This window comes from Aythya marila (assembly GCF_965140915.1).
Source record: "Aythya marila genome assembly, chromosome: 4".
Taxonomy (NCBI): domain Eukaryota; kingdom Metazoa; phylum Chordata; class Aves; order Anseriformes; family Anatidae; genus Aythya; species Aythya marila.
The window spans coordinates 64,946,065-64,972,286 of record NC_139045.1 but is presented as its reverse complement, the minus strand read 5'-3'; the positions used below and the strand labels follow the sequence as shown (position 1 = coordinate 64,972,286).

Sequence of the window (26,222 nt, the reverse complement as noted above, 5' to 3'; positions counted from 1 at the left end):
CAAACCATTTGCAGAGTTAAGTTCATAATACCAGGGTCCATACCCAACTGGAAAAAAATAATAGGATCTACAATAGGATCTATTTCTTTGCATAATCTGCAAATAAAGACTCTCAGGCAACAAAGCTTTCTTACACACTGCTGTGCACCTTCTACAGAGAAGTCAGCCTCTTAGATAAAGCTACAGATGCCACCTTCCTCCCTCCCTCCATTCCCAGGAGGGATAACCATCACACCTGGGCCTCCAGAGCTTCATTCTCGATGTTCACAATTAGACTAAACCTTGTCACACAGTAGTTGTCCTAAGGGTTGTTAACACAAAATTTCCTCTAATAACTGGTGAAATGTGCCAGCACACGACATAGTTTACAATTAAAAGCTCTCGTTTTTGAAAGTTGGGTTTTCTTTGCTTCCATCTCTGACAACGTATGACAATTTTTCAAGGAATGAAAAAGCTATTACAGAGTTCTTTCTTTAAATGTGAATATCAAAGTCCACTCTTGTTAACTTGAACATAAATTTTAGCAGTACTTTTCCCCAGAATAGTTTTATTAAAAGCCAGCAAACAATCCTTCCTCTCCCCGACAACTACACATGGGTAAATCTGCAAATCCTAATTAGTATAAATCAAAAGTGAAAATTTTATCATGTGTGGTCAGTAACACATTAAAAGTTATGAATTCACCTAAGTAACTTTCAGTCCCCCTCTAAAAGACTGATAATCAAAAGTACTGTCCCATCATATGATGGTAACAGAAGTCCACATTTTCTCTGATGCATTATGGAGGAATCATCAATTTTACCATCATTTGTTTTGTTTCTTTCAGTGAAAAATCTCAACAAATCCTTAATATGCAAACCAAACAGTCACACACAGGGGAAAGCACTGTCAAAGCCCAGAAACAAAGCCTATTTAAAAATCCAGTGAACAATGGAATCTGTGTCCTTAATGAATTTCACATGGCATTTAAAAGACATGTGAATCCAGAAGAAGCTGTTATTTTTTAATCACATTCTTTGTGAATCTAAGAAATTTGGCTGTGTTGTCTTCAGAGCAAGGACAGCCTTTTTGTGTGTTGGCGACGGTTGATGTTATTGTACAACAAATAGAGCAGGGACTCGATTCATGACTAAGGCTCTGAAACACTATCGTAAACCAAAAAAATTGATAATGCTTGTGCTGGAAACTAATCTCTCCCTCCATCCCATTTCAGACAATTTCTGCCACAAAGCTTCAGTAGCCTTGTGTCACAACAAGCACAGATTAAAACACCCAAGTGGAATCAAAGCAAGGAGTGCTAAAGTAGTCACAGACATACACACAGCTCTTTCAGATATTTAGGATTAACTTTTTTATATACACTGAATTCCTTTTTTTTTTTTTTTTAATAAATAAATAAATAAAGTATTACTGAGAAATGCAAGAGTGGTACAATTTTGTTTTCACAACAGATATAGGTTCTAGAGTACCTCAGTCAAATCAGAGAAGCGCACACGGGACAGAAACCAGTGAGTGGCTGTCACTGCAGGATTTTTTTTCCTTGAATAATCTGCTCACCTATTTTCATAACGCTTATCCAAATGAAAATCTGAAGCTACTAATCCTGTGTAAATGCTTAATGGAATTACTCAAAGAATTCATGAGTTACCACATAAGCCTCATTTTCTTAGCGAAGAGAAAGAACGCAGATATAACCAAGATGACACAAAGGAAGGCATGAGCATAGTTTTGTAGGATTTTGCACTGGGACCTCTGTTGCTTAATAAATTCATAAATGACCTGGAAGATGGGGTAAGTGACATAGAGAAGAATTTAGCAAGTTACAGCAAGCTAGCAGGGACTGTGAGCACAGAGCAACTGAAAAACTGCAGGACTTTATGAAACTGAGCAACTCGGCAATAAAAATCAAACAAAATTCCACGTAGATAAACTTGAAGGGAGACCAGGCAGGAATAAAACCCTCGTGCTACTACTAATAAGCTCCTTATACAAAACAGTGAGCTTTGAGCTCACTGCTCACCGCAGAAACAAGCTCCTAAGTAGTATGTTGGAAACTTCATGAAACCAGAAACGAGGAGCCAGCAGCAGTCAAAAGACCAAACCACATTACAAAACCAAAGCCATCTCTGGCACCACATTCAGGTTTTGCCCACTCGCTGTACACTGCTGCGATGGATGCACCTTTAAATTATCCCAACCCGTGCTTAACACACACATACATGAACAGTGAGGAGCATGAAGTAGAGATTGCACTGGCTTGGCCTGGGCTAGAATTAATTTTCTTCACGGCAGCTCGTATCCTGCTATGTTTTGGCTTTGTGACCAAACCAGCCTTGATAACTGGGGTGCTGGAGCTATTCAGGGCGGTGCTCACACCGTGTCAAGGCCTTCTCTGGCTCTCAGGCTGCCTGGCCAGCAAGGAGGCTGGGCTGGGAGGGGGCAGACCCTTGACAGCCGACCCAGGTGGCCGAAGGGATGTCCCATGCCGTGTGGTGTTGCACTCAGCAGTAAAAGCTGGGGAAAAGACGTGGTGATGGGGGAACAACACAAAGATGTTGAGAGTTGGGGCATCTACGCTCCCACGTACCCATTACGCATGAAGGAACCCTGCTTTCCTGGCAATGGCAAAACATCTGCCTTCAGGGGGAAGCAGCGAGTTCATTCTTTCTTTTGCTTTACCCATTGAATTGCCTTATCTCAGCCCACAAGTTCTCTCCCTTTTACCCTTCTGATCCTCTTCCCCATCCTGCTGGGAAAAAGCGAGCAAGTGGCTGTGCGGTGTCAGCTAACCCACAGCAGCTCACAGAGCCTCGGTTCTGTGATAGCAAAACAGCCTTGCCCTCCCTGGATAGGGACTGACTGCAAGAACTACATACAAAACTTCACACAAGAACTATGAGGAATTCCTTGTCAGATTTTGAGGACACAAAACATACATATTTAGATGAGCTCCAAACAAAATTGAGGAGAGGTCCCTCAAAAGTTTCCAACTAGGCAAACCACATCGGGCTCAGGAAATCCCTTTAAGACTGAGAACAGTGCGGGGCAGAGGTACTGTTCGGGAGAGGTATCCCAAATATTCCCCCTGTTCATTTTTCTTCTGCAACAGCTCACTTACAGATGCTGCTGCAGACAAGTACTGGATTTGACAAAGCCTTTGTCTGCACCAGTACAGTTGTTCTCATAAAACATTCATGTTCACCATAATACAAGAACACCACTCCAAAGAAAAGGAGCTGGAGGAGTTCAATTAGCTGATCCACTCGCAGAGCTGCGCATTAACACACACGAACTTTGTGACAAGATGTCAGAACATCAATCCTGCCGGAGAGCAGAGCGCTAACGGAGCTGGGGGGAACAGTCACGGAGGCCTGCCGAGCCAGCCGGTGAGGCGCCTGCACAAGGTTCAGCTGCACAGCTGAGATGCCGATATTCTTGGTGAGCTGGATGTAGTCTGCTTCCTTAAAATGTGTAAAATAAACTGGGAGATGTACAATTTGTTAGTTTAAAAGAGGCAAGATAGAGGGAAAAGCACAACCGAGCAGCAAAACCTACGGACGCTGCAAACAGTCACAGCACACTATGTCCATCGCATATCAAAACTTCTTTACTTTCCAGAACGACAAGATCTGGAAGTGGCTTCACAGGCTGACTCTTTTGAAAGGGTTCCTATTATGTACAGCACACTTCTTAGAAGCGCCTTTACATGGTGAATACATAGGAAGTGGCTCTCCACTAACAGGACGTAGGGATGCAACTCATGAGCCCTATCAGTCGGCAAGTTTTGCAGAACCTCTTTTAACAGTGTCTTAATATTTTACTGAGCAAATTCTATCTTCAAGACAGAGTATGGTTGTCTCAGAGCATTGCTCAGGAAACTTTCAGGAGATCAAGGCTCACTATCAAAGATGTATTAAAAAAAAATCCAAAAGCAGTAACTTCATTTTACAGCACATAACCAGTACATCCATTCCCATTAACTTCAGGGAGTCTGGAGCAGTTCTGACAGAGCTCACACAGCTGATAAATGAAGCAATTTCTGGTACCACACATCCGTTGTGTGGCCGTACCAGACAAGTTTAAGGGCAGCTAACTTGTAAACTGCTCCCCTCATCCCTGCCAAAACTACCACATCTCCAAAAGTTTCTGTATTTGTTATAAAAATGCCTTTTGACTATTAAGAACACCTTCAAATATTGATCAGCTTTAATAAACCAAAAGATGTTTGTAGATGTATGAAACTACAGGAGTGAAATACTGCCTCACTGGCCAGCCATCATTAACATTGGCACCATTTACATCATTTCAATTAGAATTTGTCCAAACGAGGTTAGCCATCTATCAATACAATCCTAATAATTCTCTTCACAAAAAAAATAAAAATGTAGGTATACTGCCACGAGAAAGCCTTTTTTCCAGTTTAGTTTATTACTGTCCAAAACTGAATTTTGAACTAAAGTTAAAGCTTTTGAACTAAATTTAGAAGTGGTGCTTGAATTAAGTTTTACTTGTTTAAACAAGACTACAGCCTTTTTAAAATCCTATCTGTAAAAAGCAACATGTACTCACATCACCTAACTTAGAAATATGAATTTTTAATAAGCTTAAAAATACAAATTGGAATCTATAGGCAAGGAATTTAAGCATTTTCTACTTTAAAAGTGAACTTAGGAAACTACAGGTAACTGACAAAGTTGGAAGCAATTACTATTACTACCAGCACCAGTGCCAGTTTGTGAAAACTAGAAGCGAGGGCTTTTATCCTAGCGGTAACACACTTTCAAGAGAAGAACGACACCAGCAGCAGCACCTTCATGGGGAAACCTGCTGACACAAAAGCCAGGCAGGGTAAACGGCACCTCAGCTGTGCACTGCTACCGTGAGAGGATGTCCCAGCATTTGCCTGGAAGGAACGGGAAAGGAGATTCTCAGCAGTTTGGCCCTGTACAAAACCTATCCACTGCGTGGCTGCACGGATGAATGAGAGCGGTTTGTTGTACATGGGAGAAAAATCATTTCTGGTGGGCAGGTGGCAAGCAGAAGTAAGCGGTCAACTCTTGTTGCCACAGAATTTCTCCATCAGGTGTAAGAGAGGAAGTGGCACTGCCGCCTTTGTGTAACTCAGCAGATTCAGCCTTCAAACAAGCAGAATCCCTCTGCAACAGCAGCTGGAGATGTCACAGTACTGCTGCTGCAGGTTCTGGTAACAGAGAGGTTAACTCTAGCACTGCAGCTAGCCTGCAATATTGCAGATCACCAAGGTGTGGAGAATGCAAGAGGAACACTGGGTGCTGGTTCAGAGGAAGGCATACACGCACCTCCAAAGTGCCACGCCAACACCAGCTTTCCGACAGTTCTGCTGTGTTTCTTTTTCCCAGTGAAGGGTATCAGCATGATTTAAGCGTTTCAATTTCAAACTGCAGGTCTCAGCAGCACACCTCACGTCTGTAACACCCAGGGAAGGCTTGGATGGACTGCTGCAGGGCCGGAGAGAAGTCCCTGTCTAGCTGTAACTTCAAGGAGGAGACAGCTAGTCTTTTTTGTTCAGACCCCTGAGAATTTTTTACAAGGACATATTTATCAAAAGCTCTATCTTTTCCTACGTGCATGTACAAAAGCAGCAGACTGCACATTACTGATTACTATCATCACTCTTTGATAATTCTCTCAGGTTTAAGAAAAGAAACAGAGCTAATAAAAAACAAATCCAAATATATAACTAAGATCACCAAGGAGGCACGTTTTAAACCCACCGAGACACTTATCTTCAGGACTTTTGGCACGTAAAACCTGTGAGCTTCCTACCATTCCCATCTCAATAGACCTACTAATTTTTCTGCCACGTACAACACATGGGGGCTTTCCAACGCCACCGAGAAGGATGCAGCCGTATCATGGAAAGATCAGACAAATGCTCTCTACTGTTTTGACCCCTCTGCTTCCTGCCTTCTTGATGCCTTGTCCAACTCCTGGAGCGGTTCGAGCCACCTCCTGTGAGCAGCTCTCTGCTGGAGCCTGAACCCCATTCCCAGGCAGGCAGTAATGGCCTGGAGAACAAACTCCTGCTGGCATCCATCGCAGCAGACCTGCCTCCAGATTCAGAGCCTCTCCAAGCACAGACACAGCCACCCGTGTGCCCTACCCGGCTGCCAGGCACTGACTCATGGGGCATCACCCCCCAGTGGCAGTGGTGCCACCCCAATAAAGCATCAGGTGCTCTTCACTGCCCCGTAGCCACCCTTTTCATGCAACTATATAGCATTTAATTCACTTAAAATGAAATTTAGTCTGAGGCATACTTTGCATCTTTCAGCTGGGGAGGGAAAAGGAGAATGAATTATGAATTCCAGACATGCAATAGCTCCTGTCCATTTAAAGGCAGAGGTATTTCTCCAGCTATTTATACCTTCAGAGTCAATAACCCAGCCGTACCCAGCAATGACCACGCTATACGTTTTACTTTATTTCATTAATTTGCATGTGGTTCTTCTCTGAATGCTTACTATTGAAGTCCTCTATATTTGGTTGAGGCTTTCTGTACTTGGTCTGTGATTCAAAGCACTCATTACTGTCTTTTTGAAAAGCTTAAAAAGAGCCCCACTAAGGGTTTTAAAAACAAATATTCTTGCCTGAATATTTTCAGTATCTCTTTCCATTAAAAAATGGTATCACAAATTCAGTTGGGAGCTACATATAGAGAAGGTTTTCATTAATAGTTGTGCAAAAATGTCTAATATCTCAGGCACAAGAAGCTCGATGCTAATGAAGAGCTCTGAAAAGCTGAATTTCCGAGCTCTATGAATTAACCAGCAGAGAAGATATTGACTTTGCAGTGAAGAAAATATGGCAGAGCTACAAAGGGAATTGTCGCACTGGCTTTTCCCCTGCACCCTTATCACCTCTGATTTTTAATCTGAAGTATTAGTAAATAAAATGCCATATATTTATCAAATTGAGTATAGAAGCAGGAGACTCAACAATTTTCAACAGAGTAACAATTAAGGAAAGAATTAATATATATTTTGGCATTCAACTGCATGTTAATATGTATTTTGTTCAGTTTATACTGTCACACCCTTGGGGAAAAAAAAAATTCTTCTTCTTCCTTAAAAATGGTGCTGCCATTTGTTGTCATATTCTATCTCACCTATATGATTAGATACATTCCTTAAAAATATTACTGATTATTCAAAAAAAGTTTACAGACTAAGCAGGTAGGACAGGTTAGCGTTGCTTTTAAAACAAAACTAAGCATTTACTACTTCAAAGGACAGCTGGAAAATGTATTTTTACTGAAACACAGAATATTTAACCATCACCGCAGAAAATCTCTTACAAAAACACCAGCTCAGCATTATATTACTTCTCTTCAAGGAAGTTACTGTGCTGTTAACCAAGGTATTTCTTTCACAACTCAAGTTCAAAGTTACTAAAAACTGGAACTCTGAGGTTTTTCTCAAGCCGATAAGATATCCTGTTCAGAGTAGCTGGTGAAAAAAAGCACATCTACATAAATGTGAAAATTAAACTAACAGCTGGGCCTCCAGAATCATTTTATAACTCATGTTACCCCACACAACTCAATGTGACCTCCAGCAAAGCAGTTCCAAAGACTTCAATAGGAGACTTAAGGCAAGAAGCCCCCTGGGTTGTTCTGTGCCCTCGCTGAGTGCAGCGGCCAGGGAAGCAGCAGAGTGAACTTCTACCCCAGAAGACAGCACCAGAATGAAAGTCACTCAACAGCAACCTGTAGCTAATTAGTAACAATCATTAGCTCAAAACCTTCAGCCAGCTGAATTAAACCACCATGAAAAAGCAGAAGCTATTTCTTCAACTTCCTAAGGAAAGTCACCGCTCCAACAAACCGCTGGAAGCCAGCTCTGTTCCTTTCAGGACGCTCCAGCACCCCAAATTCCCTGTCCTGTTTTAAGGTTGCACTCCCACTCAGCCACAGTCTTCAAATTTGTTTCAAGTTTGTAATAACAGATTACGGTGTCACAAGGATTTAGTGAGAATTAATTACTCATTCAGTGGCAGCAATATGTATTCCTGATTTCTTCATTAGCGATGCTTTGAGCAGCCTTTTTCCTTTAGGCTAATAAAACACTGGATTTTCTTAAAAAGCATATATGACACATCCTAAATGACCAAAATAATTTCTTTAATCACTCTGTGTATGTTTGAGCATGTTTTGCCACTTTACTGTTAAAGATTATCTCAATCCAAATCTTGACTAAGCTAACATTACCTGGGATAACCTTGCAGAGCATACCTTGCAACTCAGCCCCGCTGTTCTGATGGGAAAACTACACAATCTTATGAAAACGGCTTTATTTTCTCCGGCCTTCAGCTAGCCCCTAATCTCTTACTCTCTTATCTCTGCACTTTCTTTAACAGGACGCAAAGCCCCTCCTGCAGCACGACTACACAGCTCTCCTACAACCCGGTTAGCTCATCTAACCGAGTCCCCAAAACAGCAGCGAAAACCCAACCCACACCCGATTTAATAACATATGAATGGCTGAACAGCTCCTCCTTTCCATCCAGCATCTCAACCACGGGCACGTTAAGATGCAACAACGTGCTTCGATTCACTCCGTCACACAGCTGATAGGAAAATGCCGGTCTCGTCCAGCCCAGCCCAGCCCAGCCCACCGAGCATGCCTTATTGCCTCGGTACTCTTACATTAACTTACTAACAGCATGGGGAAGATTTTTCTTTAAGTTACAGAAAGTACAAAAAACAATGGTCAGATTTTATCCCTACTACAATTTAATTTTATTTCTAAATGTGTTTTTTTTTTCTCCTTTGGCACAGAGAATAAGTTTTCACCTGCAATCCTTTCTCGAGTAAGACCTAGAAAGTTACAGCCATGAGTAAAGCTCGCGTTGACTGTATGTTTGAAACCTCCTCCTTGATGCACTAAATCACTGAAATGAGAAATTTAAACATTCCCAAATTACATTAAAAATGAAAATTTTTACAGCAAGCCTGCATACAGACTATGCATAAACTCAGCAGGATATAATTAAATCTACTGTATATAATATCATAACAGTAAAATGAATTTAAATTAATTTACACTCAACAACAAAAAAAAAAAAGTTAAAAATGAAATTAAATCTATAATTGAGCATCCACGCTGCTTCCTTGGAAATAAAGCTCTTGGAAGGACGGGTGCCCAAGTGGAAATACAGATACTAGGTTATAAGCAGAATCTAAATAACCAAGGAATAGTTTGATGGGGGTAAATCCAGATACTTGCATGTGAAATTAAAAAGGAAATAGCACATTAAAAATTCAAAATTCTCAGTAGCTTCCAATATAGCTAGAGAAAGAACTTTTTTACTGAATGTTCAAAGAACAAAAAACCGTCATGGCCAATAAAATGCACATTGGACCCCTCAACAACCATTATAAATGCACCCAAGCAGCTGCTGGGGAAAGTCCAAGATCCCTTACAGTAAAAATGTTGTAACTGGCTGGTATAGATCTCTTTCTACTAAAGCATTTGAGAAGTCCTGCAGTTAGCTGATATTTCTGCCTAGAAGAATCTGGTAAATGGTTTCCAAATTAAAAAGAAAACATGCTTTTCCCTCATAACAGCCAATTTTCGTTTTATCTATCTACTCAAATGCAACCGAGCATTCAAATATTCATTTGAACATTTTTATTTTGCATCACGAAATTAACTTTACTGAGAAAATTTCTTGGGAAAAAAAAAAACAACACACAGAGCAAGGCAAACAGAAGACAACTCATTTCAGTAATCACATTTCCAAATGACCTGCGCAGCCTGTCGTTGGTCTTGGACTGAAGCGAAGGACTCCAACCTCTGTCCCCCAATACAAAGTACCCCAAGAAACAGGGCACGTTAAAGAGCTTCCAGAAGAAGATCTGCATTCCAGGCTCCACAAGCAGCACAGATAACTAGAACAGTCCCTGCTACTTCTCTTAGCCTACAGGAATCCCAGGTCTTGCTGCCCTCATCACATTCTGCCTCACCAGACGTTGTTACTCATCATCTTACGGTAGGAAGTTATTACCTGCAGTTACTAGCCATTAGTTGTCATTACCATTACCCAATTTTAGGGGCTCCACACAATCATTCCATCGGACATGTATGAAACATACACTATCAATGCATGTCTTAAGGGAGAGAAAAGGATAGGAGGAAATAAGGGTCTTTTTCTCTCACAATCCACAGATACCCCTGGATTTAAATACATCTATGCATACATTCTTTGAATATATTAACATTTAGATGGATTTTAAGGAAATATTTAGCACGTACCACTTTCAACATCCACCATTATGCATTTTGTATGCTTCTTTAAGCAGAGTCTAAACCAACAGATGATTTTGCTGGGAATTAGCTAAATAGATAGAAAAAGTCCACTCTGACTCTACAGCACTATTCCTAAAAACTCGGAAAATTCCACAGAAAATTCACCTGTGCTAATTATAAAACCAACCTCTTGGCTTCCTTCGTTGCCCCTATTCACCTAGGAACAAGATGCTCAAGAAGGACAAATGGAGTTGATGCTAAGTTATGAGCAGTATCTAGATCTTCCTCTGTCCCTGTTCCTGCTAGAACGCCCAGCAAGCTAGCAAAGCAAAATGCTGACATCATTTTACCCCTATGGAATTTCTCTTACTTGGAAGAATAATGAATAGCAACAAGAAGGAAAGCAATGGGGAGTGCAGGCTGTGAAATCAGCAAATTAAGGTAGCAGATGTTCATGGCCTCCTATTTTTCCTCTTGGGTCACATATAAATCTGTTTGCCCCTTCCCCTCCTTCTGATTCACCTACTGATAAGCAGAAGGGCTACAGGGTCAGGTACCTAATGCAAAGGTGCAGAATCTGTGGTCTGAAATGATCACTGCTGCCAATGGAGCACAAAACAAATGATCCGAGATAAAGTTCCAGGAGTGTACGGGAATACCTGCTAGGCAGAACATGGTGGGGACGTAAACTGCAGATGCTTTCAATGGAGCGTACAAATCAGGATGTCCCCTAAAATCCTTAGCCTTTGAACAGAGAGCACTACAAACAGCCAGCGTGCTACTCATCTTATCTGTTACCTACGTGCCCTCTTACGTCTCGGTGTTGGGGACTGAGGGTTCTGATACACGCACAATGTGCTGTATTGATTGGAAGGGAGGGGTTGCACGCTACCATTTTAGCATATCCATACTGACAAGAAACAGCAGATGGAGGATTAGTACAAAATAAAATCTGTAGAGTTACATGTCAAGTAACAATCAAGTTACATGTCATTTACTTTTATAGGGAATATTTTGGTCCCGAACAATAAATTTTTTAAGAAGGCCGTTTCAGACCGCCACGGATTGCGAGCAGCCTGCAATACTTGGGTGTTAAGCACTGCAGTGGAGTAGTTTGTTTTACACAATTATCTACTGAATCATCGCGAGCTCACTTTTGACAGCCAAGACACCAAATTTGATCGGCAATCTCCACTTCATCGCAGGGACAGAGAAGTAATAGACGGCGTGCGACGGAAGGGCAGAAAGCCAAACGTTTAGATGGTTTACACGGGGAAAAAAATCAACCGCCCGTGACACAGTGTCCTCAGGTCCTGGACCTCCTAGCTACACCCGAAATTACGCCCGGACAGAAAACACTGGAACCACGGCAATGTCTTCTCCTAAAAGGACAAGCAACCCGTACCGCTGTCACCCTTCAGCTGAGCCCCGGGTACTGCAGCGCGCAATTAACACAAAGGCAGAGCGGCGGCGGGCTCCCACTTCTCCCAAACTTTCCGAGGACGCCCGGGCCGTCCGCCACCCCTTTAATAGCCATCCCCAGGAGGAGGAGGCGGCCGGGGGGCTGCGGGCAGGGGTCTCGGGGCCGTGGCAGCCCTGCGAGGAGCTGTAACCTTCGCCAAACCTTGGCCCCCCCCGCCCCGCCCGCTGCCGCTGAGCGGCTGCGGCCCCGCCGGGCCCGCCCCGGCTGCGCAGCTCGGCGCGGCCATAGGATGCGGCTGCCATCAGTCGCCCGTCAGCGCGGCTCCTCCTCCTCCTCCTCCTCCTCCGGAGGCAGCCCGAGCCTTTCTGGCCGCCTTTTGCCTTCCGTAGGCCCCTAAAGGACAATGCTGGGGGGGGTGGGAAAGGGACCGGGTGAGGGGAGGGGGGGGGCAGGGGGGGAGCGGTCACCCGGCGGGGAGCGGCCCCCGGGCAGGGCACGGCCGCGGGGCTCCCCCCCAAACCCGGCCACCCCCGTGTCCCCCCGGCGGGCTCCGGAGCCGCCTTCCTCTGCCTCTCCTCATCCTCATCCTCCTCATCCTCCTCCTCCCGCTCCTGGCCCACGCTCACCTGCCCCTGCCGCCGGCCGCCCTCAGGGCTCCGCTCGCAGCGGGGCACCCCCGGCCCCGCCTCGCCGCCGCTCCCCGGCCCCTTTTTTGCTCCCCTTTCCCCCCTCTTCCCCCCCCCCCCCCGTTCCCCTCCCCGGCCCCACAGCTCCTCCTCCCCCCCCCCTCCCCACACCGGGGCCGGGCCCCGGCGCTCCCTCCTGCCCTCCTCAGCGGCTCGTTACCTGCCGTGGCGGCGCAGAGCGGGGCCCCGGGGCCTGTGGCAGGCGGAGAAGAAGGAGGAGGAGGAGAGGGAGGAGGAGGAGGCGGCGGCGGGCTCCGTCCCGCTGCTGCCGTCCCCGAGCGAGGCGGGCGGGCCGGGGCCGGGCCCTGCCCCGTGAGGCGGTACGGGCGGGGAGGGGGGAGGAGGGGGGGCGGCCGCTCCGTCGCTAGGCAACAAGCCGCAGCGCCCCGGCGGACCGCGCCGCGGGCTCCTCCCTGTATCCTTCCGCCCGCGGGGCGGCGCGGATCCCGCCGCCGGCGGGCTGGTGTAGAGGAGGGATGGAGGGGAAAGGGAGAGGGGGTGTGCTGTGTGGGGGCACGGAGGGAATCGGGGGATTGCGATAGTTTGTCGTGACACGGCTTGCTGGGAGGGGTTGGCGGGGGAGGGTGGGGCTGAAGGGAAGCCCGCCCGGGGAGGGAGGGTGCTGCTGTGGGCTGGGTTTCGTGAGGGAGCCGTGAAACTTTGGTTCCCTGCGATAAAATGCCGCCCGGGTCGGGGCTGTAGGCGCCGCCGGGGAGTGAGGAGGGTTTTAGTATGGTATGGTGGCAGAAGTGGGCCACCGTAGGACCGAAAATACGACAAAAGGCGCACCCAAGTGCTAGTTAACGTGGGTTAGTTGGGAAAATAATAACGCCCTTTTAGGGTGTGCGGTAGGTCTGTGCGTTTCTGGGGTGTATGAGCACGTCCAGGTCAGAGGAAAGTCAACATTACGTAAGATGTCAAAGTAAGGCCTCTGTCCGTGTGTAATCCCGGGGCTTGCTTTCCTTTTATTCGCGGCTGAACGTGTGGTTCTCAGAGATCCCCAGCGAGGTATGTCATCGAAACTGGCCAACACCGTGCCTTTTGTGTGAGCAGAGCCTTCCTTCAGCCGCTGGAGCCAAGCTCACTTTGGAAGATTGGTGCCCGCGCCCCGGATGCAGGCCTTTCAATGGGTTAAGCCTGTACATAAAACTATGTCTCATTAACCATGCATGCAAGCCAAGGTAGTAGCCACTGCCTCCCAGCCTCTGTTCGTGACACAAGAGCAGCATTACTCTTAGTAGTTTTCCTTTTTTTTTTTTTTTTTTTTTTTAGCTAGGCTTCATCTTTTTATAAACGTCCCTTACCAAGCACCTAATTTAGTTGTAAATTTGGCTAGCCTAAGTTTTTTAAAGTTAAATAGGCAGGATTATGTGGCTACATCAGCTACTGACGTTCTCCTAAGGGCTGCCGAGGCAGTAATTGATGTCATATGAACGTGGAGCTGATCAGCGCAGTTCCCTCCGAACCTTGTGCGAGTATTCAGGGAAAGCTCAAAAGAGAAAGCAGTACTTTAAACCCCGTGCTAGAAGGGCAGAGTCATTCTCTGAGCTATTTAGTTACTGTTTAAGTTATTTTCTTGTTAAGAAAAGCTGAAACTGAAAACGGAAAAGCTTGGGGGAAAAATCCTGCTGGGTGTTTTCTGCTGAGTCACTCCACTGGTTTATCAAAAGCATTTCACCAACAATGTAATACGACTCGCGCCAATCCAAATCAAAGCTTTTGTTTGTGAGCTGAGAATCTGAATTCCCCTTTTGAAGGTAGAAATAAAATAGTAAAATGTGGGACACCTGGGATTTGTCTATAGTAAAAATTGGCTCCAGTTTAAATCAATTTCCACGTGGTCTCCTGGATGTATTGTCAGTGTATTAGTGATGTATATCACCAGTACAAATTCACTTCCCTTATTTAACAATTTCTGTAGTTTTCTTCTGCGAAAAACTCTGTGGAAGGGCCAGATGCTCCGAATATCAGGGTCCTCCTAATGGGGGAAGTCAGCGCATGCAAACACATGACAGGTTATTCTGAATATTCACGTAATTGCTGTGTGACATTTCAAATCAAGTCCTGGCTTTGTGGTCAGATCTAAGGAATACTGATAGTGGATTTTTTGTTTGTTTGTTTGTTTGCTTGTTGGGTTTTGTGGGTTTTTATTTTCCTAACAGCCAACCAGATTCTGGTCTCCCTTTGGCAAGCATTTCAGAAACAGCTGGTACATGACCATATGCCATGCTGGCACTGCTGTGAGCTTATTTCCCACTTGTCCTCCTGGTCAATCAGACCTGCTCCAAGGACAGATGGTCCCTTGGCATGTGAAGCAGCTAATGAACTTTTTCTCTGAAAAGCTGTAAGGATAGAGTATGCTAACTCCAGTCAGTGGCCTTTCCATTCAGAACTGCTATCAAAGGTGGAAGTTCTCTAAGGGAATGTTTTGTGTTGCCCCTCTGTGACAATCTAAACTAACTAGTTGGGTGTGTACTGTAGGTAACAACATGTGTTTGGAAAATCAAGACGAAATGATTTGTGTTGAAAAGAATGTTGAACAGGCTGAATGACTGACAGATTTTTGCCTTTAGTCGTCAGCCTCAGCAAGTGCCACTGTTTCCCTTTTTCATTCTGACCCCTGCTGGAAAGGGTCTCCAATGAATTTTATATATATTTTTAAATGTATATAAGGTTCACCATGAAGTATTTTTTTCATATTCAGGAGTGTACTAAAGGAGGAGTTCACATCAATTCAGCATTACAATAATCGTGGCTTGTAAGCGTTTTACCATCAGACATATATCTTACTTCCTTGAAAATGGTCAGTTTATAATATTCTCTGAAATTTCCTGCTAGGTGCAATAAAAAGCTGATTTTCCCTGAGCAGGGGTTCTGTATCTGTTAACTTTGAAATTCATGAAAACCAGTCAGTACCCTATTGTTCACACTTCATAAACTGTTCGTATAAAATGCTTGATAGAAACAGTCTGCCCATTCAGCATTTTAGAAATGAAGACAGAGCAACATCCATAAGGGAATAAATGTAGTCCAAGAACAAAAAAGATCACCCAAGTTTGCAAGATCTAAATCCAAATATATACAGAAATTTGTAGATAACTTTAAAATCCAGAAAATGGACAGACCTTAATGTAAGGTCCAAGGTTTGGCCAACAGATATGCGAGGCGTTTTATTGGATATCATGATACACAGCTTAAGAAGTATATAATTATCCTTTTGAAATTACTTTGCTTAATTGCATGAAGGCTTGCATAACTTTTTTACTACTCTTCACGGTCAGTTTCAGGTTTTGAGTGAAGACTCATGCAAAACGTTCACACCTCCCAGAAGTAATTACTAGGTACAAATGACACATTCAAAAGGCATTCCTCGGCACTAGATCAGGTTTCAGATTCCTTTTTACCTCTTTCACTGCACGGTGGAAAAGCAAGCTGTTGATACCCGCAGCAGCAGAGGGCCACTGGAACCAAGCTCGCTTTCTTGCTAGCATTAAGGAGCTCATACACATGAATGGAAAGTAGTGCTAAATTTCAGTAGGATCTGCATTAGGCCAGTTAGGCCTTTTTCCTTCTACACTTTGCTGTAACAGGTTTCAGGTGAGTCACTTGAAAAATCAGTTTCCTAATTCAAAGTTGATATTTTTTTCCTATTTAATTCGACTACATTGCTCTAACCTCAAAATGTACTTTTACTTTTTCTGAACAAAAACTGCCCGTAGGAAACAGCCTCAGGAATTGCAGGGTAGGCAATTAGGTTGGGTTCTGTAATGAAAAAGAAAGCCTGGGTTTGGTGTTGGTATTTCTTTCTTTCTTTATTTTTTTTTAAACATCCTGCTTTGGTGTACTCTTGCCGTTTTTCATCCTGCAGCACTAGCAGGTGGGAAACCCTAATAATACCTTGAGAAGCCTTTGGGAAGTCCAAAATAATACGTGCACAGGCCTCTGTCACAACATGCTGCTTTGCGTCTAAAACAGACCACCTGAAGTCTACCATAAGAACAGATGTGAAAGCACTGTGATAATCGCCTACACTTTGGACAAACAGCCAAGCAGTACAAAAGATAAAGAAAATGAAACCTTTATACCACATAATGAGGGTAAAAGTCCAAGTGCCTAGGTATAAGTATTTGAAACAATTAAAGCAAGGATCAGCTTTTGCTAGTGATGTAATGAACATGGTACAGAAAGTACAGTGTTATAAAAGTGAAACAATTTCCACGAGTGGTGAAATACAAAGCAAGTATTACATGTGATTACAATTCAAGGACATTCACTATAAAATAAACCAATGTCTCAAAATCTGATCTTTTTTCTGTAATGCATATGTAGAAAAACTTGAAGTCGTAATGAGGTACTAATTCAATTGCATTATATTTGTTGCTACATCAGCTATTGTCAAGCCATTAAGTTAATTACATGTTAAGTTTTAAACTAGATGAAACACATTATGACATCTGTTTTTTCCTATTTACTACAGCATTCCAGAATTACCATGTTGGAAATGTCTGAGGTTTTGGCAGCTTGCTGTCTTACAAATAGTTCATGAATACAATTAACCATCCTTGAGTAGCCTGCAGCATCAGCATCCAATCCTTGCTTTACTCGTCAGAAGTATAATTATTGTTCCACAGTAATTCCACCGAGCATTTTTTTTCAGATATTGGCCATATTTTCAGCCAGAGAAAATGCTGAGAACAGAGTTGGTTGCATGATACTAGTTGCCGATCTGGCCATACATTTTCGAACAAAGACTTTAAAAAGAGGACTATACTAAGAGAGTTATTCAGTCTCTATTAATGATTTACATAAAATGAAAAGTGAAATAAACACATGAAAATATATCAAGTTCTTAAAGCACTGAAGATATTATTTGTATACAAAACATTGGTATTTTTTTAACATGGTATTCTGTCACATACCCTGGTAAAAGCAAAGATCCTTTGTTAAAGGCTTATTCTTGTGGTACTTTGACATTATGTTTCAGCTGATCAAAAAAAGCATTCTTATTCTATGGTAAAAAACTGCAAAACAAAAATACTGCTTGTTTTCAGATACTTGCAAAAATGAAATCCATATTTTGAAATCTGTGGCAGGTAAGTGAATCTGTATGCATGATTTATAGGCTGTAATAAACTTACTCTTATTCTGTGTATTTCTTTGTTTGAGCTAACTGTTTTATCAGTGCAGAAGCAGGAGGGAGAATGGTCATAGATTTGACTGATAATCTGAAAAGTGCTGCCATTAAAATAACTAATTTCACATATGTTGGAGAAGCATTAAGAGTGGCTGATCGATGCCAGCAACCATTATAAAGATTTCATATAGAACAGGGAAAAAAAAAAAGTCAACTTTGACAAAAGCAGTGTTTTAAAAAGGGGTAGTGAATCCCAACCAAAAATCATTTACTATTTTAATCTTGGAAAAAAAAAACATTTCAAAATACATGCTGAGATGTAATACCTGAATTTCCAATACTGTAACTACACCAAGGGGAGTTTTCTAGCTCGTGTGATTGACTGCAGCGCTGTCAGGCTGAAACAGAAAGAACTGAGCAGCAGGAGAGAAGGAAAGGATGTTTTTCTGTCAAGAAGTAACATGTTTTGATACTTTTCAACTATATTGATACCCCTCTAAAATTTCTTTTGTGATAATTTGCTTTGTAATTCTAACTGAATTATATTTAGAGGCTCATTTGAAGGTTTAGTTGATGGCACTTGTCAAAAGGAGCAAAACTATCTGACTTTCCAAGGCTATTTTGGATTTGGTATTTACATTATAAAAGTGTTTTCTCCCAAGAAAGCTCTCTCTGTTGAGACGAAAACTGCTGTTTTCTGGATTTGATGTTGAAATTGGTGTGTCTTTTGAGTTTGATACTATTTTAATATCCACTCTCGAGGGAGAAAAAACAGGAATAGCTTTAACTGGCTGATTGAAAATTCTGTCTTGATGTGAAAAAAAACAACAACACACATTTTGGCAGTTGAAGAGGTTGTGAAATAAAGGAATGGTTAAATGTCTAGACCCAGCCAGCCTCCCCAGGCATAGGGAAGATGGCAGTCTTTTCACCTAACATAGGAACATTTTATTTTTAATTTTTCCTTTGAGGCTGACTGATCAGGTAGCACAAGGAGGAGGCACTATAGTCTAAGCTAACACAGTGGAGGTGTACCAGAGGAGAATATTAGATGCCTGATTTGGGCCAGAACTACAAATCACAGATAGGAATATACTCCTACAAGAATGATTGCTTAGATTTTATTTATCAAAGGGGTATAGTGAACACAGTATCATTAAGTAAGAGAACGGCTTCTTTCTTACAACAAGTATTTTCTCCCTAAATGTTAATGTCAATATTCAGAGGGGTGAATATGAATTGGCAGTCAAGAGTATTGTTTGGCTTGTTGCAATACTTCGATTTTTGAGATTTTTCTTCCTGGGAGCATACTTTCACAGAGGCATGTACTTCTGCACAGTGAATGGCATTTCACCGCAATGTTTTTTTCAGGGAGGAAATGAAATCCTTCCTTAAGAAACAAGCTGAAAAGCCCATGCATCACTGTTGTGCATAAAAGTTATTTCTGTATCTGGTCATGAAACACCGCAGTGCCAAAAATACTATGAAAAGATTTCTTTCACACTCAATGAAAAAATGTAGGCCCTTGTTAAAAGGAATTCAGTGCACCTGTATGAGGCACTGGCATCTCTGCCCCAAGTGCATTGGACCACCAGCTGATTCAGGAGTCTCCTATGCTAAAGTGAAGATCAACTTGGAGCTCATCAATGGAAAATGGCACTGAAATCATCTGAAGAGTCAGCAGATTTGGCCTTGCCAGAAGTGTCTTTGACCACTAAGAAGTTTTTAGGAGTAAGTAGAATGTCAAAGAATATCAAAACAGGCCCAAACTCCCTATCTCATGCTGCTGAAAATACTCCTTTGAAATGAGACATTTTGGAAAGCAGACTCTATTGCCAGTTTTATATATTGCAGTTTATTCAACTCCATAATGGAAAATGTAAATATTATCCCTATCTCAGAAGTTACTGTGAGTTACCAGGAGGGCAGATGTGGACTTCATCCTAAGCTGTTCTCGCAGCTGCTGGTTAGAGCAGTCTTCTGGAAGAGCTCTCTCCACAGGCAGGATAAGACTACTAATGTCAAGTGGGAGCACTAAATGGATTTTGAGCTAAATTCAGCGCTATTCATGGGAATGGGCTCTCCGGGGATGAGTTTAGACACTTCTTTCCCAATTACATCTTTAAGAGTTCATTTTGGGATACATGTAAGTATCTAAGTGTGAGAGTCGCTATAGATTTTCTAGTCCAATGTGGAAATTCTAGTAAGTTTCAAGCTCTTCCTTGGGTAATAGGTGACCTGACTAGCTCTCTTGGATTTAGGCACCATGCAGACCAGAGCTAGTAGGAAAGAGCTATTAGGAAGACCACTGAGCAGAGATAGGATTTTATAAATGAAACATGTTATTTGCCCTCTCTTTATAAAGACATGCACATTTGGGAAAGTGTGGAAGGCAACACTGTTACTCAACTGTTTGAGTGAGGGGGTAAATTCCTATAGTTCAGATTCACATCTTTTAAGATATTTGATAGATTTGCTGTGCCTACACGCACTATTTCTTCTGTGAATGAGGTTAACCATATATAGTATAGTAGGCTTCATGTTCCTTGTTTGTTAGATTTAGCACTAATAATGTCATGTGCAGTGAAAATAAGACATTCAGCTCTGATTTCTTTTCAGCATACTCATTAACTGACTTTTCTAGACAGTCACTGCTTGTCATTACTTGTGACAAGGGAGTTTTGAAAACTTACATGAGCTAGTAACAGAAAGAACTGTCCCATTTGTTTTACAAAGAAAACCTAATATATATAGCTAATTAAATTAGCAATAGCTAAGCTGAAATTTAACAACTACCTGATTTCACTGGCGTTAGCAGTCTCATCCAAAGTCAAGATCAGTGCTTAGATTGTTCTCAAATTTTGAGTGCATGATTTTTTGTCAACTGTTCTACTTGCTCTTGTTACATGAGATGATAACAAACCTCCATGATTTGTTACATTTATTTTATTTATTTATATTTTTACCCATAGATGCAGAGAACATTTTATCTGCACACTTTTTTCTGGCTCACCATCCCATTTCAGGTGTTCACTTGACACACGTCTCATAGAGGGTAGCCGGGTTTTCAGTTCATGCAGTGGCAGGTTAAATCAGTGTACTTCTTTGCTTGTCATGTTGATTTTGGAGGAATTTCGTTTTAATTCTGTAATGATTATGTTCTCCAATGCACTTCTCTTATTTTCTGTGGTGGTAGGTTTTGTAATGTCAGCTGATATTATATTCCTTTGGCACACCTATCATTTGCATGCACATAAGGCACTGAAGGTGCTCATTATTTTCAGCTAACAAGTAATCTTGTTCCCACTTAATTTGAAATACATTGTTCTCTGTATCCTAATTTTGGCTTTTACAGTTACTTGCCTCATTGCATTTGGATTACACGGCACTGTGTTTTAATACATCATATTTAAAATCTGCAAGATAAAACATCACAATAAATAGAGATGTAGATACAACTGCAATGGAAACATTACAGCAGCTAGGGAGGTTACCGTGATTCATCACCTGCCAAGTGTGCTTCATCATAGGCACAGTGGGCAGTATGGGACTGCTCCACTAAGTAGAGGCTCTGTGTCTCCGACGGTCTCACCAGGCTCTCAGTTCCTCAGGGCTGAATAGAGAGGGCTGTACCAACAAGTTTCTGCACTCACGACAGAAGCAGAACTCTCTACAGACAAGCTCTTGTGCTAATACTATTGCAGCAGCAACCTGTCCTCAGAAGGAGCTGGGCGGGTTCATCGGAGGTTCATGCACCTGCATTCTCCACTTTTTTAATGCTGGAGGACAAATACATACACCAGTCTCTGCTTGCCAAGTGATGGCAAACCACTCCTTCATGTGGAAGCAGCAACTTCTGCTAAGATTCATGCACCTTCTGAATTAGTCATTTCCTTTCATCTCCACTCCAAGCTTGTACAAGATGGTAATGATGGTACGAGAGGAATTGTCCTGTGGGCTGTATTTGGCTTGCACAACACCCACGGTAGTGTATCATATTTGCAGACAGTATCAGTTACTGTTTGCAGTGGCTAAATGTCTCAGGAAGAGATGAACATAATGCCAACAAAAGAAGTAAGCTTCATAATTTAAGTTATCTCGTTGGGAAAGTTTTACCACATACTGCTATAAATGCTGTTTTCTTCCTGCCTAAGGGTTGTTTTGCTTTCAGTCCTTTTTTCCAACATATAATGAAAAAACCAATGTGTATGCTACAATGTGAGGGAGTCCACAAGAAATCATAACAGAATGCTTATATTGTATTGAAAAATTTGCACTGAAAAACCTGCTCTGAAGATAAGTGAAAAATATGGTCTGCATTTAGTTTTGCAGAAGAGAACATACACTGTAAGTCTCAATGCCTGGAAGGGCTCTGAGGGAAGGACCATACGAGCTCTTTCTGAGCCTATAGCATATATATGTTTCCCACCTCCACAATTCTGCCATTTAGGTTGTGGGCTTCTAGAAAGCACAGAATAACAGTGATACAGCCACATTTTCAATGCAGCAAAATGTTAGAGATGAAGTTATAATGAGGTGAATCTATGGTTAATAAAAAAAAAATCTATTACTCCCCTGGGAAGAAGAAAATACTGGTTGCAAAGTTTGTTGCAAAGTCCATAAAAATAAAAGCATATATACATAAATGTACATTAATATGTTAGTATACATACATGTCTAGAAATTATGCTGGTATTTTCAGATATGTTGAATGGTATGTCTGGGCATTTCTCAGTATACACGTACATCATTTCCATGCGTGTTTCAAGAGATTGACTGAATTCTTGAAGGTGAATGATAAGGGAGTGCGGGTTGTGGAGCACTAAGATAATGCAGAGAGTCACCTGCAGGGTATGAAAAGGGTGGAGCTACTAAATTTAATATGTCAGACCTCACAGCAGTTGAATATTTAAGTTGTCTCTGTGTCATTTAATACATTTTTCAGCATCTCATGATCTCTTAGATCTCTTTTGGTGGATTGTCTGAAGACTGTGCCCAGTCATAGTGAAATACCGGTTTACAATGATAAATACTCCTTCAGGAGTACATGTTGTTAAGCTGCTCTTTTGAAAACTGAAGTGTATACTGAGACTTAAATATGTGCTGAGGTGTCCTTGATTTCTCTGGGACTTAATCACAGGTTAAAGCAGTTTCTTGAATATGGGCTGGAAAAAATAAACAATTTATAACTAATTGAGAAGGAGGAACAGAGACAGTTAAGGTCTTAGGCTGCTCTTGTCATCCATATATACATGTTGAAAATATAGTTTTCATGTAAATCTGGGCAAAATTAGAGCTGTTTAAAAGGAATTCATAATTTGCATAGGGTTTTCAGATAATAGCACAGGACATGATTAAGGGATACAGGCAAGAAATCTGTAAAAGAGAGAAAGGAGTACATCAGAGCCTGCATCTGAACTTAGAAGTCATTGAATTTGGAGAATTAATTCAAACCTATCTCTACAGCAAACATGATTTGTAATGGCCAGAAGACGCTGGGATGATATCCAAAAGCCAATTAATAAAACAAAAGCTATTCATGTATTTAATGACATGCATCCTGGCAAACAGCTTAGTAGAATTGATACCGATAAAGCCAATGGAGCATGGTTATCAGTATTCAAGACTATACCTTAAATATTGGAAGGATTTACCTGGACTTGCAGAATAAACATTTTCCATACCTAAGTAAGTTTCTATTTTATAGAAAATAATGTGTTATTACAATTCAAAGATTCGGTGCCATTTAAGAGAATTTCTTACATATACCAAGAGTATGGAAAATACAAACAGGGAAAGGAGCAGTCCATTATGAAACACTTTAAAAAACTTGAAAACAAAAACACATGCATCCTTTAGATTCTTTTCTGTGCTATTCCAATAAAAATAGCATATAAACATTTCAAATATTTGAAAAGTATTACTAATATGTGCAACTTTAGCCAGTATATATAAAACAGAAGCAATTGTAAAAGAGAAATAGAAGCAATTTCAAGTAAGCAAGTGTAGCTAGTCGCCCACAAATACCATGCAAAAATCTAGGACTAGCTTTCGTTTCCTTTATTCCACTTTAGTGCTGCTTACATTTGATCCCTTACAGAACAAAAGCAGTACAACTGAGGCAAAATGTGACCTTGCAGTGGCACAACAGGCTGCCTGGAACTTACATATGGGAACACTTGACAATTCCAATCCTGAAAATATTTTCCCATATGATTTTTTTTTTTTCTGTATTTGAGAATTTACGTAAAAGATGTGCCACATGCCAGATAATTATCTAAATAAAAACTTTTTTTTTTTTTTTTTTCCCCCCAGCTTAATTGTATTAAAATTATTATTACAGGACAGCAAGAAACAATGGGCTCCAAATGCTGGCTCAGTTTGTTAGATCCCACATCTGTGTACTGTTTTCTCATTTCCAAATGTGCTGTATGTCCATCCCAGCTGCCAGTCAGTGCGTGATGCATTCAGTTCACTGCTTCACACGACACACCTGGTTACAGTGTCAGAAACAAGGTTACTCAGTGATTCAGCCTAATAGAATTACTGGTCGCAACTGGTAATGGAGTTACTCGCTGCCATCTCTCTATAAATACATAATGAGGGGAAACTTCAAAAAGAGGTAATTCTGCCGAGCAGATCAGTTGTGTCCATTTGGGTATTTGAGAGAGTAAAAAAAAAGAAAAGAAAAAAAAAAAAAAGTTGTTTTATTGAGGTAATCTGTATGAAAATTTGTGTTTTCTTTAACAGGAAATTTTAACAGAAATTAATACCTCAAACTGAAAAATTGCATTCAAGAATTTGGAGCTTTGAATTTCATCAGAATTCTGGATTCTGATTTGGAGCCAAAATTAGGAAATTACCTAACAATCAGAGCTGCAACTTCTACCTTTAATGGTGGCTATTGCACAAGCAAAGAAAAAGGTATTGGAGCTAATAGCAATTCCCCAGCTAATATGTAACACTTGTTTGTCATGTTACTCCCCAGAGTGCTCTACAAATTGGCCTTCTCTCGTTTTATGGAGGAAGAAAGAGGCGCAGAGAGATAAGGTGGTTTCCTGGAGGCCTCGGAGCAGGCTGGAGGCAGCGCCCATGCTTTCTCAGCCTAGTCCTGTGGCCTTGTCTGCTGGTACCCTGGTGCCTGCTGGTCACCATAAGCAGATAAAATCCTTCTCTAGACAGTGTGCATCACCTACCGCTGTCACGCAGTGTGTTTCTCCTTCGTATACATGTGTATTCCCTTGCTTTCTCAGACTGGAAGAACAAGGAAAAAAAAAAATCCCTTCAATTTTCAAGATGAGAAACTGGAGCATTGTAGTAAAATTAGTGCTGGCAGGAACGTTTATCCCTCTGTGACCTTTCCCTGTTTTCTTTAAATGAGCAGCTTCTTTCCCTGCAGTCTTTGTGATTCCCTCTTTGTGCCTGTTCAAAGAATCAGTTGAGACTGATTCAAGCACTTTCACAGGCAGCAGCCAGACGAATACATTGCATTTCACTGAGCTGCAAATGCTGGTTAAGTCACAAGATGCTCAGACATGAAAAGCTGTATCTTAAACAAGGGACATGTTCGCTTCTCTTTTCTCCTCCTCCTTCCTGTGTGTGAGAGGGGTAAGATTCACTTATTATCATTTATTTGTGGAACAGGGAATCTGATCTCTTCATAAGTCATGCAGCAATTTAACTATCTGAGCTGAGTAAGCTTTTACAACACATTTAATTGTACTGTTTAAATTGATGTGTGGTTATACTGGTATGAAGGTGTTTTACACTGTCACTGTTTTTCCTTCTGCTAAGGAAAATATTAGCTACAGTCATGGAATCATAGAACCATAGAACAGCTTGGGTTGGAAAGGACATTAAAGACCACCCAGCTCCAACCCCCTGCCATGGGCAGGGACACCTCCCACCAGACCAGGTTGCCCAGGTCCTCATCCAGCCTGGCCTTGAATACCTCCCGGGACGGGGCATCTGCAGCTTCTCTGGGCAACATGTTACAGTGCCTCACCACCCTCTGAGTGAAAAATTTCCTCCTAAATTCTAATCTAAATCTCCCCCCTTAGTTTAAAACCATTCCCCCTTGTCCTGTCACTGTCTGTCTGAGCAAAAAGTTGCTCTCCATCTTTTTTTATAAGCCCTCTTTAAGTACTGAAAAGCTGCAAAAAGGTCACCCCAGAGCCTTCTCTTCCTCAGGGTGAATAGCCCCAACTCTCTCAACCTTTCTTCATAGGAGAATACGTAATGACACAGTGCCACCTAAACTGGAGAAGTACAGCTTTAGCTGTAGAAATAATCAGGTCAGCACGACTTTCTATCGTAAACAAGGCCTATATTGCACAGCCAAGGCTAGATTGCTCACTTTTTCAAAAGGTCTGCCTACAGAATATGCACAACCAGTGTAACTAGTTGTGTTTTAATAAATAATAATGATATGTGTCTAATTACAACAGCCCATCTAGGCATTTCCTGTAGGCCTCTCGCAGGGTGATGAGGCGCTCCTCACCTCACCACACAGCCACAATTACAATATACGTAATTTCAGAGCTATGGGCTGCCGGCAAGTAAGCACTGTCCATCTAGAAGAAATGTATTGTCTGCAATTGCTTTCAAGGGCTCAACCAGGCAAATGTTTACTCACAGGCACAGCTTTTATGACCATGAATAGTCCCCCTGATTTCAAAGGGATTATGCCT

The 26,222-nt window shown here is 41.9% G+C and overlaps 1 protein-coding gene across 5 annotated transcripts in view; it reads right to left on the bottom strand.

The window, feature by feature from the left end:
- The window catches only part of KIAA0232, a 67,705-nt gene extending 55,010 nt beyond the window's left edge, over window positions 1–12,695 (bottom strand). For all 5 annotated transcript variants that reach the window (XR_014317492.1, XM_082760367.1, XM_082760368.1 and 2 more), the window contains exon 1: window positions 12,559–12,695. The gene's annotated coding sequence lies outside the window, so the exon portion shown is untranslated. The remainder of the gene's footprint in view (window positions 1–12,558) is intronic.
- Between the last annotated feature and the right edge of the window lie 13,527 nt (window positions 12,696–26,222).